At 41.7% G+C, this 12,045-nt stretch overlaps 1 protein-coding gene across 2 annotated transcripts in view; it reads left to right on the top strand.

The window, feature by feature from the left end:
- The window catches only part of ngef.S (neuronal guanine nucleotide exchange factor S homeolog), a 73,809-nt gene that overhangs the window by 29,074 nt on the left and 32,690 nt on the right, over positions 1 to 12,045 (top strand). The window lies entirely within an intron of this gene.

Genomic DNA, 12,045 nt, shown 5'->3' with positions numbered 1-12,045 from the left:
TCCCTCATTTTGCCTTCAGATATTACTTTCGTCGTGCCCACAGGTTACAAGTCTTCTGTGTCTGTGCATACATGCCTTTGCAGTAGTCCTTGGGTATATCTCATTCTGACATACAGGGAGAGATATAGCCAACCTGCAGCCTTCCATCTCCTTCTCAGCGTACATTGTGCAGCCATCAGGGCATACAGCTAGTTATAATTCAGCAAGAGCCGAGGGCAGCAGGTTGGACAACCCTGGTCTAAACAGCAGGTACCTACTGCTTTTTGCACAGGTGCCCGATACGTTCCCAAACCCAAACACTCCCTCTCCTCGGAGCTCTCTGTGCCTGTGTAGGACTGTGCTTATAGGTAGAGGTGGGTGGAAGTTAGTGCATAAGTATGTGTTATTTTCATATAGATATGTGTACCTGTATATAATCATACTGTATGTGCTGCATTGTGGGTGTACATCATTACATTCACCTGCTATATAGAATACTGCAGCCTTACACACACACATGCACTCACATACACACCCACGTCCGTAGTGACACATTATGACCCACATCTATAAATGGCACAACAAATACACCGGCCCATTCTTACTAAGCAGCTCTATTCTGTTGCACTAAGGGCAGAGACACACAGTCAGATTCGGGGATATTAGTCGCTCGGCGACATATCTCTTCTTCGGGGCGACTTATCCCCCTGAACTGCCTTCCCTTGCCTTCCCGTCGGCTAGAATGTAAATTGCCGGCGGGATGGCACTCGTAGTGCTTCGTTTTCCGAAGTCGCCCAAAGTTGCCTCACGAGGAAACGCCGGGTGACTTCGGAAAATGAAGTGCTCCAAGTGCTATCACGCCGGCGATTTACATTCTAGTCGACGGGAAGGCAGATCAGGGAGATTAGTCGCCCCGAAGAAGATGAGATTTGTCGCCAGGCGACTAAACTCCCTGAATATGACCGTGTGTCTCTGCCCTAAAGGTTTTGCCTTCCAACAGGCAGCAGGTTTATATTGCAGTAGCACTGCTTAATAAAAATGGGCTGTGTATTAGCATAAATCTATATGTGTATCTCTCTGCTTGTGTTCATGAGTCATAATGTCAAGCACAGTCTGGAATGTATGGCAGTGGGTGTGTAGTTCTGTGCAGCAGCTAAAGGGTTAGGACAGGCAGGCCCCTGGCACTGGATTTCAACAACAACTGGAGGGCTCCAATAACAAAAAGTTGTTACACAATATTCTTTGTACTTTGATCCGCTCTCCTTTCCAAGGGGCCCAGGGACAATTCTAGAGGCCAAGGGCAAATGTAATTTTATTTTGCCCTGTGGTTAAAATCAAAATCAGGTCAGTTTCTCTACTTGTAGTTGTAATTGGTCAGGTTTTGGCACTTCAGTTATTATTATCTGTCCATGAATTAATGACGTACTGGGGAAGAGACTGACGCAAATCATGAACAGACTCTGTAAAGCAATGAATAAATGCATCAGCGATATATTATTTATTATTATTTCATTTATATAGGGCTAACACATTCCGCAGTGCTGTACAGATATTATACATTATTCACATCAGTCTCTGCACCAGCGGAGCTTACATTCATCAGTCTCTATCTCGTACACATAAATGCTTTGGTTTATCGGTAGCCAGGGAATGAATAATCATTTATGTCAGTGCAAAACAAACCGGGTAGTAAGTTGCCAATTGTATCAGTGTACAAAGAAATCTTAGCCTGAACAATTTCTGTTTGCACACATACGGCAGCCCCTAGCCTGTTTGTTTTGCATGGACATACATTATTATTTTGTATTAAATGGATCCTTGTTCCTGCTTCCTCTGGTTGTCTTAAATTAGGAATGACTGGTGGCAAATAGAATGGGCTTGTTACCAGTCACTGGTGCATTGCTTCATATCGACGGAGCTGTCAGCCCTCGCTGGTTTGTAAAGAGCCCCAATTTCAAGCTGTCACTCTCAGGCTTTTCTTTGTAAATGGAGGTTTTTAAGTTGGAGGATGATAGTGCCAGGAGTTAGTGACGGTTAAAATACAATAACAAAGTGTCAGAGCAAACATCAGGCTCATTTCACCTTCACAAAGGCTGCCACCTCGGTGTGAATTATAAATGCGCCGGTGAGAAAGCTAATTGCTAGAAATACAACGGTGTAAACTAAGAATAGCAAAAGCAGGCTTTGTACATCTGATAGAGGACTAAAGCTGCCAGCTGTGCCAGTACATAATCACCAGCGGATCAGCAGCACCTTAGTAACCAAGGCTTCAAAAGCGGCCACTCCAAAGCCTACGCTGTTAGCTCCAGACAGACCACAACAAATGTTTCATACAGTGATTTCTGTGTTTGCCTGTTTGATGGCTTGTGCATCAAAAACACAATACATTATAGGAATAGTGTCCCTTAAAGGAGAACTAAAGCCTAACTAAAGAAGTAGTCTAGAAATGTTGTACATTATGTTATGGGTTTCTGTACCAGCCAAAGGCAACCAAAGCCCTTTAGCAGGGAAGATCTGTGTCTCCAAAGATGCCCCAGTAGCTCCCCATCTTCCTTTCTGCTGATTCACTGCACATGCTCTGTGCTGCTGTCACTTACTGAGCTTAGGGACAATATACAGTACACATAGAATAGAAATGTCCCAATATAAGGCTGATTAGTAATTAATACAGATAATTACTACACGGCAGCACAGAAACCAGTGCAATTAGCATCATATTTAATAATCAGCCCTGTAGCATCAGCTTATATTACAGACAAACCTCGTTTTCTGCTTGATAATTTGCGACGGTCCCTAAGCTTAGCTTCTCAACAGCTGCTCAGAGCCCACTGAGCATGTGAGTGTCACAGACACTTTCCAAGATGGTGACCCCCTGTGACAAGTTTGAAGTCCTGGATCATTGCTGCTATTGACAAGCTGAAACTTTAGACTGGTGCAATAAGTTCAGTATGTAAAATATGGCATTTTTAGCCACATCTATTTTTAAGGTTTTAGTTCTCCTTTAACATGAATCACTAATTGCCCTTTAAACCAATGAATCTATTGTGGGATTCAGGAAATGGGAAGCTATCCAAACTGAGGCATGAAAAGCCACCTTTTTTGGGTTGTATTGGTGTAAATACATATCCTTTATAGAACATTTGTTAGGCAGCAACCCACTCCTACACTCCTGCTCCCAGCACTAGCTATAAAATACACATTGTATTGTACCAATGTCTTTATGGCATTATACATACTGCAGCAATTGTATCTACAAACTCCCACCAGTTTTAGCCAGTCACACATGTACAATTTTAGTTCCTACCTGCAGGCTAATAAAGAACAATATATATATACTGTGCCAAGGACAACTTGTACATATGTGTTTGAAGGGCATATAATTAACAGGATGGTTCAGGTTGGCTCTCGCACATATATTTGTTAAATCACAGTCTGACTTTTAGACATGAAGCCGATTTTGAAATGTACAGTGCAATACAGTTCTACATTTTAAATGTCTGACCTTTAGTATAAACCATTGCCTTAAGTTCAGGGTCTGAATAAGGAGGGTGCGCACAAAATAATCACTGGCATCTGAAATGTGCTACTGGTATAGGTTCCCAGAGGTTTAAATGGGGTTCTTATGAGGAGTTTCTTGTCCTTCTGCCAATAAATCCATTTGCTGTCTATGCAGTTTGTAACATCTTTCTACTCACCCTCAGGGCAGGCTATATTTAGGAATTCTGGGAAGGGGATGTCAATCTGGTATTAAACCTCACATGAACACATCAGAATTTATGTGTTGAATCTCAGTAAGTTGATAATTACTGTATGTTAACTTCCTAGCAGAAGAGACAGAAGAGTGTTGCCCCTCGCCATACAGGAAGGCTTGAATCACCCGTCTGAAACAAAATATATCAGGGATGTCCAATCTGTAGCTGTTGTTGACATGCAATTCTGATTTGCTGGATGTTGGGCAGCTCAATAACAGCTGGGGGGCTACAAGCCAACATGCATTCTGAAAATATTTTAGCAATTGTTATACAATGTAATGTGTAGCTTCTGTTTATTAATTTAAAAGTGGGCATCTGAACCTGGTGGACTAGGGTAAATATCCTCTTTAAACCATTCCCCCATCTCCTATTGATTTGATTGCAGTTAGCAATGTTTGTTTGGAGCTCATGTGAGTGAAGCTACTTTACTGATTCTCGTGATTTATATCCTGGTTTTATATTTACCGTGTAAATGATGTAACTGGGGGGAGCAGCATTGGCTGCCACAGGCAGCAACAGCCCCACGGTTGCCCCTGGGCACAAACTAAAATTCCCTCTAGTCTGCATTGCCATTATGGGTGTTGGCAGGTTACCTTGTTACCTATTACCTATAGCCGCTCCTGCAGTATCTGTTTATTTGAGATCTCTGATACAATCTTTATATATGCTCTCTGGTAATTAATTCTACAGGGTGTAAAGGTGAATTGGGTTCTTTTCAAAGAGAATCAGAGTGGAAGAGTCTCTTTAAGTGGCAATGATTGTGGAACCTATAAACTGGCTTACTGGCAAACTGAGAAGTCTGGGGGTCAAATTTTCCCTATAAGAAAATCACATTGGGGCTGGTTCTGGCTTCAGCAGCTGGCATTTAAGAGATACAAGCTTTATATGCCTGGAGTGCTGTATAATATATCTGTATTCCCTGCAAGTCAGTCATTTACCATCATCGGTTTGTATTAAAGGGACAGCTCATCTTCATCAAATATGTTCATGTAAATATTTCATCAGAAATAATGGAAGCCAAGCCTATGACTTTCTAGAATGTAATATATTTGTTGATAACATTTCTCAGCAGCACCAGAAAGAAATTCCAGCAATTAATACATCAGATTGTAACAGCTGCTCTTTCAGAGATGCATAAATGTTCAGGGAGCTCAGTTGGGGCTAGAGCTGCTGTTGCTGCTGTTGCTGCTGTTGCTGCTGTTACTGCTGTGAAATATATAAACCAATGGAAGACTTTTTAACAGATTAGTCAGTTTGAATCTTGCTTTATCGCAGCTTCTGTGAGGCTAGAAAATCAGATTTTTTAATAAATCTGCTTTATAGACATAGAATTTGGAGAAAGAGTTTATTTAAACAAAGCTGTTTGTGCTATGTTGCTTGAAAAGTTTGGTGAAGGTGAAAGGGGAGCTCCATCCAAAAACTGTTTTTTGCAGAGCATTTAAAATTTATTTTATTTTGGGTAGATTTCCACTTGAATTACCCCTTTAATGTGTACAAATGCACTGTTTATGGCTGTTAATGAATGAATGAATGACAAGCAATGGAAATATCCAGAATGAGGTTGTCATGTACACTGGTGGAGCCCAAAAGTTGGATTTTGAGCTTCCAGTTCAACTGGTAGTTATGTCACAAAAGCAAGAATTGTAGGGAGGCGGTGCAGGAGTATAACCAAAAAGGGAGTTACCTCCCCAGCAGCATGTGCCATTAGGTCTGGTTTGGGCTAAAACGATACCAGTAAGTAAGTTATAGTTCTGCCAAACCTATAGACTGTCTTTCTCCAAAGGAAGAAGTCCAGTGCTGCCTATTGCATTTGTTCTAAAGACATTAGACTTTGCATGTTCCTGATAATTGTATTGGGTTAACCAATCCTGTTCATATAGTTGTTTACTGGATCAAATGGATTAAATTAAGTATTGCATAAAAGCATGAGACCTAAGCATGTGTTCTTTGGGACTATTTATATATAACATTCCTGTGACTAACTCAACTTATTTAAATGATTCTTCCATCTCAGATACACTTCAGTTGGTGGGTGACTAAAGTGCAGGATTAGACTTGTATTTTGTATTTTTGTGAATAGAACAGACAATAGAACAGACAATAGCACAGACTGTTCTCAATGAAATAACATGTATTTAAGCCTGTTACAAGTGGTTCTTTGGCATGCTCCTAACATTAGTCACATACTATAAGACTGGTTCGTATATATTTAGGATGTACATTGCATGGCGGCTTGGGAAAATAGATTGGAGCTTTCAGGTCCAGCCTTAACCAGTGTTGGACAGGCCTGCCAGAACCAGAAGATTTTCTATTGGGCCCCAATCTGGGAAAATATTCTTCTTTCCACCATAAGCCTATATAACCTACAAAAAATGTTGGCACTGTCTGTGGGTGACAAATTCTTGGATGGGCCCTAGGAGGCCCCATCCCACACCATCTATACAGTAGATTTACCTTTTTACTACTGTTTTGGGAATTGGTGCCATTTCCTAGGCTTCTCTAATACAGCTCAAAGGACACTGGCCAACCAAGATAATATGAGGAGCTGAGCTAAGTTGACAGGATCAGCACATTATGTTTATTAAAGGTGTGGCTGATTATTTTTTAATATGATCTGGTAACCTTGTACTGAGGTCAACTGAACGGCAGCTTTCTGTACCTCTGCACTGATAGTATTAGTATTGGGCAGATTAGCAAATGTTGACAAAAATGCCTGACCTTATGGGCATTTATGATGGTAATTAATGGAACATAATTCTGTTATTCTTAAATGAAACCCTCCTCTACTGATGCCCCATTTTAGTGTCCAGGTGTAGCATTAGCAGATGCAATGAGAGAAACTATAGGGCTTATTTACAGCTGCAAATGCAGTGAGCAAAGTGCAATTCTGAGAGCAATTACCATGTGGCATTGCAGACAGGGGCTTGTTTATATTAAGGCACCCGAGGACCTGAGCCTAGTATGGCAGGTGCCTATAATTTTTTTTTCAATTTAAAAAAAGAATTTGCCCATCCTCTTTCACAGATTTCCATAGGAAATCTGGGGAAAGAGCTGCGGTGGGTGAGGGGTAGGGGGCCGGGCACGTCGCGTGATATCACTTCCGCAACATCTGTGTGTCTGACATCATGCGTACAATGCGCTGACATCATGTGCACCGCGTAGGGGACTTGTTTAGGTCCAGTGCCTAAATACAGTCCTGATTGCAGGTACAATGGGTGTTGAATCTGACACAATTGCTTCATCGCTTTGATTTCCAAAAAATAACACAATTTGGTGGGTGCTTCATCACAAACCAAATTTGGTTGTGCAAAATAAAGTCGGTCTTGCATCAGTTCTGATTTTTCTGCATGCTAATGATATGTGCTCCCTATTCTTTTGCCCAGCTACACTGTGGGGATCACCTAGGTTATATAGGTGCAGCAGCACCTGATTCAGAACTCAAAGCAGTATGGACTGAGCAGCGCATATCGTAAATATACAGAACTGAGAAGAGCGCATTTTGTGCCTTTAATGAAAGTGGTTTTATATGTAACTCACTGTGGGGAAAAGTGCAGGCTTCCCACTATACTCATGGACATAAATGAGCCCTCATATCTCCTCACTTTCTGGTCACTGGTGCTTAAGGTAACAATGGGGCAAATTCACTAAAGGGCGAATTTTTGCCTGCGAAGGTTTCGCACCACTTAGCCAGGCGCAAATTCGCTACCACTACACTAATTCACTAAAATGCGAAGTTGCATCTCGGCAGCCGATTGCTGGCAAAGTTTCGCTAGCGTTAATTCGTCAGCGTAAGCATTTCATAGCGAAGTTTCACTAACGCTCGTTTCTTCTTAGCTAAACTTCATTAGTACACTTGCGCTTAGGTCAATTTGAATAGGGCGGGTACATATAGGCCCTATAGACATTTTTATTAGAGATGTTGGTGCAAATGCTTGAAGTGGTCACTTATTATTACAAATATCCAAGGAAGCAAAATAAAGACAAAAGAGATCCTCTAATGTCCTAGACATGAGCCCACCCTAAAACAAATGTAGCGTGCCCCTCAAATGGTAAAAAAAAATGTAACAGTTACAACTTTTAGAGACAATCCTGCTTTAAATTATGAAAAAACACCATTTTTTTATCTTTATGACTTTCAAGCATACAGGATATGATGTCACTGACATAAGATTGAGGAGGATGTAGCTTCATTTTATCAGTTCGCCAGGTCTAAGCTGGCATAGGAAACTCTGGCGGAAGAAGTAACATTCTGTAAAATTCGCACTATCGGATGGGATTTCTGGCAAATTTTCGCTAGCGGCGGCCACTTCGCTCTTTAGTAAATCTGCCCCATTGTATGTGGAAGGTCATATTCACAATATCTGACATTTGGCCAGCAGACGGATTAGTTGGATACCTGTAAAGTGAGCCAATGTATAGCCACCTTCATTCCTCATCATATGCCTAATCCTTTGTCAGGCTTCTGTCTTTTATTAATTTACACCCAGCTCCTTAAATGTTTTTATTTGTAAATAGAAAATAAAAGACTTCATGATCTGCTTTCTGTCATCATGGCTTAATAGTACAACAGATATTCAGTGAAATCCTGCAGAGGAATTGCAGGTATTGTTTTTTAGTCTTACCCTGGCATCTAATTTTAGAACAGACTGAATAAAAACTCAAATTGCATTGCAACCTGACACTTTATGTTCCGCACAATTCATTCTATTCAGTGCATTAAGCAGCATCCCCGCTTTCTCCTGTGCTCAGCTGCTTTGCGTGCATTAACACGTGTCACTGAGTGATAATTCTCTTGCAGTCCTGTAATTGCCAGTGTGGGAGCTCAGGTGGAACGAGTGTTTCTAGAGAATGACAAAAATTCCATGGCTGGAACCAGAGACTCTTTATAATGAAATGATAAACTGTAAGTGACAGGTTGCACCTGGAACCCTACTTGAAGGACTGACTTTTCATGACAGCCCTCAGCTCTCAACAAGGTTACAGATATATCATCTATCAATCGTCTATCAACCGTAGTTCCAAAAATATACAGAACAGTAAGTGCTTTGCTTCCAAGTCTCTTAAACCTGATGTAAAGGCAAAAAAATAAAATCCCATTTTTACTTTCTTTAAGGAAAAATAAATATATCTCCAATATTCTTTAAAAAATGTGTACTGTTTTAATAATAAACCTGACTGTATACAGTGAAATTTCCTCTTCGTTTTACTTACTCTGACTGATGAGGATAGGAAACTTCAGACAGCAAGGGGGAGCTCCCCCGACCTTCCTTCCCTGACCTCGAGTAGCTTTGCTTGTTTCCCTGTAGAGCAGCTGGCGACTGTGTAGATATTCGTATCCGCAGACCCAGTGCAGTCTGTATATTCTGAGTATTAATCAGTCTTGCTGTATCGGCTTCTATGGCAGATATTATTTGACTTTGATAATTTATGACGATCCGAAGGCTTAACCTCCTGACTGAAGCACAGACCACACTGAGCATGTACATGGTCTTGGTCTTGTAAAGATCTTTAACAAAGTAACAAGATGACAGCCCCCTGCGGCCAACTTTCAAAAAATTTATCATTTAGGCTTCTGGTGCAAGTTCATGTTTATGTTTAGTATACAAAATACCCCATGGGTGTATTGAAGAAAAATTGGCATTCATCCCAAAATGTCACCCTGGCCTTACAGTTGAGTGGCCAAACCATTGTTCCATGTTCCCCAGGGGACTTGCCCTATAATTTGCAACCACACATTGTACCCTACTCTATCTTTCAGCCCATACTTTGTTACATTATAAGAAGAAGGTGTATGTTCTAGGACCCTGGCTTGGGCGGGTGTTGATTAGAATGCTGTTTGTTAATAATATTACGAATCACATTGTTTTATATTGTGAATATGATGTTTGATTTATGTCTGGAATTGTCCAGAACAGCTGCCTTCCAGCTTCTGTTTAACTCCTAGAATCCCAGACAGGATAATGTGATTACATCCCATTGTGGGTCATTGTTTCTGAACTCTTTCCTGGTGACGTTGAGGAGTCTGTTGTGTAAAGAACCTAAGTAGAATTTCTGTGATTGGGCTGACCTTGTTTATTTTACTGAGGCCTCTGCAATTAAATTTTATAATCCCTTATTAAGGTGCCTTGAGAAAGATTGTGCCCATATTTGTATTCTCTTGGGTATTGATCTGTTTGGTAGGGATGTCGCGGACTGTTCGCCGGCGAACTTGTTCGCGCGAACATCGGCTGTTCGCGCTCGCCGAATGTTCGCGAACGTCGCGCGACGTTCGCCATTTCGGGTTCGCCTTACCTGGCGCTTTTTTTTGACCTCTCACCCCAGACCAGCAGATACATGGCAGCCAATCAGGAAGCTCTCCCTCCTGGACCACCCCCACACCCCCTGGACCACTCCCCTTCCATATATAAACTGAAGCCCTGCAGCGTTTTTTCATTCTGCCTGTGTGTGTTTGCAAGAGCTAGTGTAGGGAGAGAGCTGTTAGTGATTTGAGGGACAGTTGATAGTAAGTTTGCTGGCTAGTAATCTACTTGATACTGCTCTGTATTGTAGGGACAGAACTCTGCAGGGATTTGAGGGACATTTCAGGTTAGGTAGCTTTGCTGGCTAGTAATCTACCTTCTACTGCAGTGCTCTGTATGTAGCTGCTGTGGGCAGCTGTCTGTCCTGCTGCTGATCTCTCATCTGCATCTGTTCTTCAAACCACTGCCACCTAGCTGTGTGAGTTTTTTCACATTCTGTCTAAATATCAATAATAATACCGTCTCCAGAAACACCACCTGAGTGACGTAGTGTGATTTCTGCCCTTTACAGCACAAAATGCAGCGCTGTGTCAACAATGGATTTTTTAGAAACATATTTGCCCTTGATCCCCCTCTGGCATGCCACTGTCCAGGTCGTTGCACCCTTTAAACAACTTTAAAATCATTTTTCTGGCCAGAAATGTCTTTTCTAGCTTTTAAAATTCGCCTTCCCATTGAAGTCTATGGGGTTCGCAACGTTCGCGAACCGTTCGCATTTTTGTCCGGACGTTCGCGAACATGTTCGCGAACTTTTTTTCCGACGTTCGCTACATCCCTACTGTTTGGTTGGTTGGCTCAGCTCTCTGTTTACTCTGTATATGAAGAGAGCAGAGAGCTTTGTTTGATGACCTTTGGGCTAAGGCACTTTGGTTTCACAGGGATGGGGCTTTCCCCTGAACTTTCCCCACATTCAGATGATGTTGTTAAGTCAAAACTAACTACTTGACTGAGTGTTCTCTGAAATACCAGCTCTTTTACTTGTCAGTAATCCTATTCTAATTATTAATGGTACTGTAGATCCTGGCAGCCTGGCAGCTGATCCTCTTAAGGACCAAAACTGGTGCTGGAATGGAGCAAAATCTCTGATAATCATCTGTTTGCTAGGGAGAAAATATGATGATTAGATATAATTTGCCTTCACAAGAGGTAGACTATGGCTAGTACTGCTCTGATGGCATTAAAATGTACTCTCTGCTGCCTATTTTGCACAGATAAGGGATCCGTTATGTGGAATCTTATATGGTTTAATTAATGCTTAAAACATTTTTAACAGACTTAAGGTATGGTGATCCCAATTACTGAAAGATCCCTTATGTAGAAAACCTCAGATCCCGAACATTCTCTGGATAATAGGTCCCATTCCTGGCCTAGACTTATGACCCTGTAGGTAGATTTTGTCACAGATTTTTAAATCATTGAGAAAGTATCCAAAAGTCCCCTTGTCCCACAAGTCCAGTTGTTGTTTATGTGATACTGTTTGGCTACTTAGCGAGCAGGCCCGTATTTGTGGAAAGGCCACCTAGGCCCGGACCTAGGGCGGCAGAATTTTAGGGGGACGGCATGCTGCCCAACCACACCCACATTGGTTCAAAAACACTGGGGATGCGCTGGAGATAAAATCATTTTTTAAATTTCCCATGCACCAATCCCCATTGATGATGAAAATTTGCACGGATAAAGGGGAGGACAGGGGAGGACAGGGGCGACGAACGGCAGTGGGCCTAGGGGTGCCCACTATGTAAATACGGTCCTGTTAGCAAGCTGTGGGTGTGGTTTAAAAACAGGAAGTGGTCAATATTGGCTTCTATTATGGGCTCTCCACCATGTAGGCCAGAAAAAATCCAGCCCTCTGTAGCACAGAAGTTGGATAGCACTGGTCTGAGATATAACTCTAGAGTTTTCCAGGTATTGCTTAGGATGCATACGGGAAACTATGTCTGAACGGAATATTGTAGTTGGAAATTCTAAAAAAAAACATACACAAAGACAAATTACAGCCCAGTTTTAGTGCCTGA

This window comes from Xenopus laevis, chromosome 5S (genome assembly GCF_017654675.1).
Source record: "Xenopus laevis strain J_2021 chromosome 5S, Xenopus_laevis_v10.1, whole genome shotgun sequence".
Taxonomy (NCBI): domain Eukaryota; kingdom Metazoa; phylum Chordata; class Amphibia; order Anura; family Pipidae; genus Xenopus; species Xenopus laevis.
Note: the sequence above shows the minus strand (reverse complement) of the source record. Positions and strands in the feature narration are given on the sequence as shown.